The sequence below is a fragment of the Myotis davidii genome, unplaced genomic scaffold (genome assembly GCF_000327345.1).
Source record: "Myotis davidii unplaced genomic scaffold, ASM32734v1 scaffold42, whole genome shotgun sequence".
NCBI classification, from domain to species: domain Eukaryota; kingdom Metazoa; phylum Chordata; class Mammalia; order Chiroptera; family Vespertilionidae; genus Myotis; species Myotis davidii.
In genome coordinates this window covers 3457744-3467275 of record NW_006294243.1, presented here as the reverse complement: position 1 = coordinate 3467275, position 9532 = coordinate 3457744, and positions in this window count along the sequence as shown.

Sequence of the window (9532 nt, the reverse complement as noted above, 5' to 3'; positions counted from 1 at the left end):
AAGGAAGGATTTCCAAGAGCATGGAGCCAATTTTTAAACAGGACAATAGACTTGGAAGACATTTCTAAGGAGGGGAGAATGGCCTATATAAGATTTCCTCCCCGGAACTTTGAGTGCCTTCATTAGGTTTCTCAGAAGTATTTCAGAGCTTCAATGAGCCACTGACTGCTGTAAACCTTTCACTCTTCCCCTTTTCTGAAATAACTTATTGTGGCTATCTTGTACATATTCGCCATTGTATATTGGTGTGTGGTGAGGAAGTAACTATTTTTATTGATTATTGTTGCTATTATTTTAGAGGGTAGGTTTCAGATGGTATGAACTGAGGATTGAAGTGAAGATTGTGACACTTCAAACAGGATGCAGTGATTACATAGGACTTTTTCTGGAGTAACTTCCTTTGAGAGTGCATGAGTGATCAAGAGGGCAGACACTGGCACTTTTACTGTTATGCCCATTTATTTGCTTGCTATAAGAGTATATTACATCCCTTCTTATTGCTATAGGAATTATAGCTTCCCACCCACTGTGATAGAAGAATACATCCATACATGCACCCATTCGTACATGAAGATGAGATGTGATTTGACTGTTTGAGTGTGACCAGATATAACTTAGAACACACCTGAGCAGCAAAATAATTTTAAGTTTCTTTCAGCTATTTTTCCCCTTTGCCAATATCAGAGATGCCCCAAATAGAGATTGTTCCTCAGTCAAAGTCCAAGTGGAAAGACACATGGAGCAGAGCAGCTGCTTCAGACATGGAGCCCCTGACAGTAATGTTTCATGCCACTGAAGTTTGGGGGCTGTTTGTTACCACAGCAAATCTTTCAAGCATAGCCTTTAGAAACTTTAAAAATGTAAAAATAATTATAAAACTAACTAATTTAATAGCTGGCCAATGGTTAACGGGTGAAATGAAATTTTGTAAATTCTTTCAACTTTCAAAGTGTAGATGGAATACACTTTTCTAATTGAAACATTGATTAAAATGGAACATATTATTACTACATTTAATTATATTTTTATTAATCCTCTTTCTTATTCATAGTGTTGCGATGTTTAGCAAGGGTTAGCAGATGCATGCCTACTACAGTGGGACTTCGCAGCGTTTCATATTATGGTTTGGAGTCTCTCTCTACATCTTTGAAGTGGACTATTCCTGTGACATGCTCTGGGTAATAAAATACAAATGAAATGATAGTGTATTAATTCTGTGTTTAGGTCTCAAGTAGTATTGAATACTTCTGCCTATTTCCTGGGACTCATGCTAGCTATCACTGTGAGGACAAGCCCGGGATAGCCTGCTGGAAGATGAGAAACAGAGGGTGCTGGAGCCAGCTTGAATTAACTAGCAGTAGCCAGTGATGTAAATTTTTTTCAACTTCATATCCAGTTACATCATGTTGATAGACTGAAATTACTTTGAGAATAAATTTTGACTTGTCTTTGTGGATCAAATTATTTTCTCAATTTTGTCTCTTCATCCAGGGGTCCTAATTCAGTCTATTTTTCTATAGTTGAAGTCCCCAAATTTCTAAAATCTTTTCTTTTCTCTTTTATTCCTACTTGCAAGCTGGCCACTTTTTTTTTCTGAGCTTGTCTCTTTCTTTTAATATATTTCTTAACTAAACCACCAGCAACTGAAACACACTACCAATATTTGTTTTCCAAACTTCATATCTAAAGTACCAAATCTTCCTCCTAAATTATTTCAAACAATTTTATAAGGATATTTCACCATTGTAATTTTTAACTGCCAATAAAAGTTCTATTTTATAATATGCTGAATTCATAAGTCAATTCCATGTAACTTATTTTTAAAGGCAGCATTCGTGTTTGATACCAAGGACAGGGTGTAGTCTCCACATTGTATTCCCTCAATAATTAATCTGATGGAGATTCTATTGTCTGCAGAGATGTAGATTGCTGTGTCAATGGAAAAGGGAGATGGCAAATTATACCATTTCTTAAAGGTAAAAAATCCATGAGTTTATACAATGCCCGGTGTGTCAAAGAGGAACACTACCATTTCCAAGAAAGAAGAAAAACAATTATCTGAGAATAATAGTAATGATTTCCATGGTACCTATTAAAAGGACAAATAATAGAAGATCACATATACCAGATAGAAAGACTGGCATGATTAAAGGAAGAAAGACATGGCAGATATTGAACAAAATGTTCACTTGTTTTCTAGTGCATTAATATAATCACATGCAGAGTGTAGAGTGGGTATAAATGGAGATTGGGTATTTGGATGCCTGCCACACAGAAAGCATCAGTGGCGCTAGTCTGAGTGAGGGCAGTAGGAGTATAGAAAAGGGAACTATAGCAACTCTAAGATGAGTAAAGCAAATGCCCTTTTCCATTTCAGCACAGGAGAAGGAAACCCAGAATAGTAAGAAGAAGAAAAGTTGCAACCTGATACCCATTCTTGGGTTAGTTATCTGGTTAGTTTTAGGAGAAAGGAGGTGAGAATAAAATGGATGAGATTGAAGCTTCAAAGTTGGCCAAAGGTATGTTTGTACATTGAAATGATAAGAAAGTCAGAAAACTGCACAAGAAATGTGCTATTGTGGAATTTAAAAGGAGAGTAAAAAAAGAAAAGAAAAGGATCATGGCAGTTTACAAACAAATAAAATAGGTACATAGGGTCGATTCTTGTTATTGACACAGTTATGTTCTTGAAAGTCACCACAAACCCTAAAATAGTGAATATAAAACCATTGTTTCTGGGGGAGATGTAGGATTAGATTCCTGAGCACCTCTGACTATAACATTTTTATTAACTGATCAATATGTTACCTTTTTATGTGTTTCTGTTTAAAGACACCTTATTTCATATATAGTTGATTAATTAGCTTTGAATTCATGGCAAATAACACTATAACTCCTGCCTGTATATTCTTTCTTTTTCTTTAAGGTAGCAAATCAATTGATTTTTTTTTGTATATTTTATTTATTTTTTACAGAAAGGAAGGGAGAGGGATACAGAGTTAGAAACATCGATGAGAGAGAAACATCAATGAGAGAGAAACATCGACCAGCTGCCTCCTGCACATGACCTACTGGGGATGTCCCCACAACCAAGGTACTTGCCCTTGACCGGAATCGAACCTGGGACCCTTCAGTCTGCAGGCAGATGCTCTGTCAACTGAGCAAAACCGGCTAGGGCTCAATTGATTTTTTAAAAATTGAATTTATTGTAGTGATGTTGGTTAATACAGTTATATAGGTTTCAGGGGTACAGTTCTATAATATATCATCTGTATAATGTATTGTATGTTTACCACCCCAAGTTCAGTCTCCTTCCATCACCATTTATTCCCCATTTACCCTTTCCTACCTCTTCTACCCCCTTTCCTTCTTGTAATCATCATACTGTTGTCTGTCTACAAGGTTTTCTCTCTTTCTCTCTCTCTCTTCTTCTTCTTCTCCTTCTTCTTCTTCTTCTTCTTTTCTCTCTCTCTCTCTCTCTCTCTCTCTCTCTCTCTCTCTCTCTCTCTCTCTCTCTCTCTCTCTCTCTCTCTCTCTCTCTCTCTCTCTCTCTCTCTCTCTCTCTCTCTCTCTCTCTCTCTCTCTCTCTCTCTCTCTCTCTCTCTCTCTCTCTCTCTCTCTCTCTCTCTCTCTCTCTCTCTCTCTCTCTCTCTCTCTCTCTCTCTGTCTCTCTCTCTCCTTTTATTTCCCCTTTGTAAGGCACATCATAGGCTTTTGCACTTAGAAACACTAGACAACACTTCAGCATTATACTCAGAGATCATTTTAAGCAGCAAAATCAAAAACAAGAAGCACAAATAAATTTTTAAAATGTAGTTCCAGAGATTGAGGACTATGACAGGAAGAGGAATGTCTGGTTCAAGGCTATTCCACTTATAAGTGGGAAATGTTGAGTGTACAGTTTTTTTAGGATAGTGTGAAAGTCCAAGGCTCTAAGAGATATTGTGAGAAGAGAACAATGAAGATATTTCCATGGTTGGAATAGTTATTCTTCTCAAACTCTAGTTTGAAGTTTGAGAAGAGTAACTTCAAAAATCATAATTAAAAATAAGTATATATACTTATTGGTATCTCTTTATCCAGGGGTCCTAATTAGTCTATTTTTCTACAGTTGAAGTCCCCAAATTTCTAAAATCTTTTCTTTTCATATATATATATATATATATATATATATGTAGCTAGGGCAAGGAGGGTGAGGAGAGAGAGAGAGAGAGAGAGAGAGAGAGAGAGAGAGAGAGAGAGAAATTTTTAAAAAAATATGAAAGGGCACAAAAATCACAAAAGAATTGTCCCTTTTACTTAGTCCTCCAATAAGTCAGAACTTCCCATTGGATGGTATTTGGGAGAGTTGTAATGGGTCCTCTGATTTGGAGAGATGAAGATGGATTATTAGTGCATTTGCAGAGACATTGAGAGAATCTTCATGGGAAGAGATCACAGAAAGAAGGTTGGAATAGGAAGAAAATTTCCAATTACAGATTTACTGAAAAATTTTAAGTTACATGATCATAATTCTCTTTTGTGTTAAATATTCCAAGGAATAGAAATTATATCAGTGATCTCAGAAATGTATTTTTAATTTTCCTTCACTATTAGAAGTGTTCCTTAATACCCAATGAAAATTACCTATTAATTTTATCCCAGTGATTTATTTTAGTAGGAGAAGGATTATGAAAGTCTAGAGAAAAGACAAATCCAGCAGTAAAAAATAAATCAATAAAATACAACCTTGTTTGAATTTCAAAGTTATTCCTGAGAGTTTCAAAAGCCTTTAGAGTTTTAAACAAACTCCACTGAAATAGTTCTACAGTCCCATGAAGTAGGGGCAGGCACTATAATCTCTATATTACAGCTGGGGACTTTGAGGCACAAAGCCATTTAAGTGATATGTCCAAGGTCACTGAGCAAGTCACTGGTGAGGCCAAAAATAGAATCCCAATTCTTCAGCTAGTCCTTTGTTCAGGAGACCATATTGGTTCTTTTATTACACTGAGGATAAAATTTAGCTTTATACCAGAGGATTTTTTTCTTATATGCCAACCTAAAAATCAACATTTAAAAAGACCACTAAATTGATATTAAATCTAATCATATGTCATGCTTGAGATTTTCAAACTCTTCAAAAGTGTTTTCTTGTTGTTTAAGATGAAAATATGCATAGGTAGTTTTTCACTATTATCATTTCAATTCATAAAACTTTCCTCTCTCCCCTAAATATTTAATGGCTCTATTTAACAATGAATATGTTCTGGTTTCTGCACAAGGAAATGCGAGCCATAGTAATTGGCTTTGCCTTCAGACAGCTGAGTCGGCAAGAAATCAGGCAGCCTATAGAAAACCTTTTATTTGCTATCAGTTTTTCAGAGTTTCAAGCCATTGAAGTATGTTGAAAAAAATCTGTGAGGCAACTAAACCATGCAAATTAACCTTACATCTGCTTTATATGGCTCCTGAACCTCCAGATTTGTAATTCCTTATCTGTGGCTGCTCAAACAATTTTCTGGTTCATAATGCTGTCGGTGCAAAGGTAGGAAAGGAAAGTGGATTATAGTCTCAGATACATATTTGTCTAAAAGTATTTGTATTTTTCCAGTCATGAAAAGAATCTTTTCCCCTCTTGTATGAATCCTTGAGAACTAGAAATTCTACTTTTTGAGCTTCATATCTATACATACTAATTTTGTGGAAAATGATTTTATAAAGACCCAAATTGTTAAATATTTTTAAAGAAGTACATGCACAATCCATATAAGATCTTGCATGTATATGTGAATATATATATGTGTGTATATATGTGTGTGTATATATATATGTATATATATATACATATATATATTCTGTTTTAGAATTACATACAATTATAACATAATAGATAACATTTATTAAGCAATAACCTTGTGCCAAGCACTCTGTGAGGGTCTTAACATATAATTTCTCACTTATCCTCATAACATTATGAAGTGACTATAATTATTATTCCCATTTACTTAATGAGGAAACTGAGAACTTAAGTTAACTGCCCAAACTTATACAGCTTTCAAGTGGGATATCAGCATTATAAATATGTTAGTCTAATTCTCCTGCCCTAGGTGTGAATTGAAATTATATGTGGACATCTATAATAGTAAAAGCATAATATGCCAATCGACCCAATAGCAGAAAACCATCCGAAGGACCATGCTATGACACGCACTGGTGCCAGGCCAGCCAAGGAAGGTGCAATGCGATTGGTGAGGAGGCTGGGAGGGGGTATTGCCCCACAATCGCCCTGCAGAGGGAGGCCCAGGCCACCAGCCAGTGGGGCAATCAATGGGGGGCTCCACAATCACCCCAAAGTGGGAGGCCCAAGCCATCTTCTGCAGGGCCATCAATGGCAGCGGGGTGTGGGGCGGGGGAGCATTCACGGACCAGGGAACCCAGGATGTGTGGTGATGGAAGCAGGCAGCTCCAGGCCAAGGCAGGTGTGGGGGCGGGGCGGGGAGAGTGGCTGGGGCTGCAGCTGGGGCTGGGAAAGCCTACCCTTGTACAAATATCGCGCATCAGGCCTCTGGTATGAATATAAAAAAATATATAACATCTAGAGGTTGAATCAAAACTGACTCAATTCATAAACTGAGATCCAGACAAAATAAATGTTTTCAATAGTTTGCACAGCTACCAAGTTCTCTAATCTGAAGTGTTATTTAGATAGCAATCCACTAGAGCTTTCATAGTTGACATCATCAGATAATGTAAAATTGCAAACCAGGCAGAAACTATATATTTATAGCGGTTACACAACAGGCACACATTTTCTAGCTGAGCTAATTTCAAAAATTAGATAGATAAAATAGTTTTCATTTGTTTAATTTTCTGTTGATTTTTTTAAACAGTTTGTTTTAAAAACTGTTTAAAACCTATAAGGACTTCCATACTTCCTCATGGTGGGTTATTTAACAACTTTTCTCTACTCTCCATTCTTTATTCAAACGACTCTGCTCTGATGTTACAAAAATACCTCTTGCTAAGACACTTAGATCTCTTCAAAGTGCAACCTGAAATTGACTATCTGAGTATATAGCTTAGGGACAGTTTTTTGCAGGATTTGTTACTCTTTATTATTCCCCCTTCCTATTTTTTTTTACTCCATGTTTTTCTGGTCCCAACTTTTTAATTCTGTTTTCTCTCATTTCTGTATAAGCAATTCTTTAATAAACACTGATGTTTCTCAATGTTCAGTCTGTAGACTCCTACTTTTCTTACTGTACCCCCCATAGGTGAGCATCTATAATAAATACATTTGTATAACTGTGTGTGGGCACACACATATGCATGTGAAAAAGAGAAGGCCTGTGAACTTCAGATTCAATTTGTTCTACTGTAATTTCCCAACTCCACTATTCATGATTGAGGAGAAAAAACAGTTAAATATGATGATCACAGGTTTTCCAGGAACTTAACACCTGAGAGTTGAAGACTGAGAAAAATTCTGTTGTATGAATGTATTTGGCATAAATTTTTAAAAATTTTATTCTTAAAAATAAAAACTATCTTTAAATGGTACCATGCTAATAAAATTTCCTTCTAAAAGTTCATTAAAAGATCAAATTCAAAACATTTTCTGGTCTTTTTTTTTTAGTTTCTAGACTGATCTCATTTTCCCACTTTTTAAAGGCTTTGCTGCAAATTGAAGCTTCAGTTTCAAACTCAACAGTAAATTTTCTTCCTCTCCTTTTCTAGTTCAAGCACAGACCAGCATTACTTCTGTGGGAAAGATGAAGTTAAGGTGAGGAAGTTAGTGTCTGTTCTCTATATACTTCTTTCCCCACTCTTTTAGGTGCTAGATCCTCTCGTGTGTTGAGCCATGAGTAGGAAAAGGAAAATGTTCAATAATCCCTTCTTTACCTGGGCAGGATTACAGTCTTTTCCTTGCTTGGATATAACTATCTTATTCCTTGACTGTGAGCTCCAACATGTCATGATGATAGGGTATGCATTCGTGTGCTGCTACTCTAGGCATTTTTACATCTGAGGTTTGGCCTCACTTGTTAGTCTGCCTTTAGCTGATGACCTTTATACTGTTTTCCTCTAATGCTTATGTCCCTCTTGCTCTTTATTCCTCACATCTGTAGGTGTAAAGTCAATCCTATATCCTACAATGCTACCTCTCTTTATAGGTCTAGTGGGCCCCTGCAGAATGCTTCTTTATACACTTAGAGGAGATATTCTTGGTTCCCTCTATGTCTTGCAACCCACACACACATTAATATTCTTTCTCTGGCTTGCTTTCTCTTTCTCTGCCCCTTTTATTCTCCTTCCAAGTCTCTTCTGTTCAGTTAGCATAAGTACCTATGACAGTGTCCTCCTCCTAAACAGATGCACAAGGAATGAAAAGTGTTTTCTCTTCTTGAAGACTTTACCAATTTTAGAAAGGACTCTCATAGAGTCCCCTTCCATCTCTTCAAAGTGGGAAAAGTTCACTTTCCATAAGGAGGCATCTCTACAAAATGTCAACCACGGCTTTATTTTCATTCTATAGAAATGAGTAGGAATGAGTAGGTTGACATATGTCCATTCTCTTACTTACACCCCTCAATAGTGTCAACTTCTGGTGACTCTGAATTTAGAGTATGAAGTGCTTAGGGCAGTCTACACAGAGTGGCCAGATTATTATGATCACCTGATGTTTGTAGGCAAATTATCTATAATTTTGCGCTGAAGTTGCTAGAGGGCCAGACCATTATAAACTTATGAATAGCACAACATATCTAAATATCATTGTTGATCAAGTTCATCCTAACATGTTGATGGCGTATCCCAATGGAGATGGCTTCATCCAACAAGACAATGTGCCATGCCACGGTGCTCATATTGTGCTTTCAAGAATATGAGGGAAACTTTACCTTGCTTAGGTGGCCCCCACAATCACCAGATCTCAATCCAATTGAGCATTTGTGGGACGAAGTTAAAAGAGCCATCAGGCAGCTGGTTCCACAACCATCGAATCTCACAGAACTGGACAGTGCTATTCATCAGGCATGGTGTCAGATTCCTCGCATCACCTTTCAGCATCTCGTGGAGTCAATGCCAAGAAGAATCGCCGCAGCATTGAAGGCAAAAGGTGGCCTAACGAAGTACTGCTGGGGTGGTCATAATGATCTGGCCACTCAGTGTATTATGATCTTAAGCCACAATTCTATAATAACAAAAGAAATCTGCAACATCTGCCAGACCGGTTTGGCTCAGTGGATGGAGCCTCGGCCTGCGGACTGAAGGGTGCGGGTCGATTTTCCGGTCAAGGGCATGTACCTGGGTTGCGGGCACATCCCCGGTCCGGTTTGGCTCAGTGGATAGAGCGTTGGCCTGCGGACTGAAAGGTCCCAGGTTCGATTCTGGTCAAGGGCATGTACCTTGGTTGCGGGCACATCCCCAGTGGGGGGCGTGTAGGAGGCAGCTGATCGATGTTTCTCTCTCATCGATGTTTCTAACTCTCTATCCCTCTCCCTTTCTTCTCTGTGGAAAATCAATAAAATATATTTAAAAAAAAAAAGAA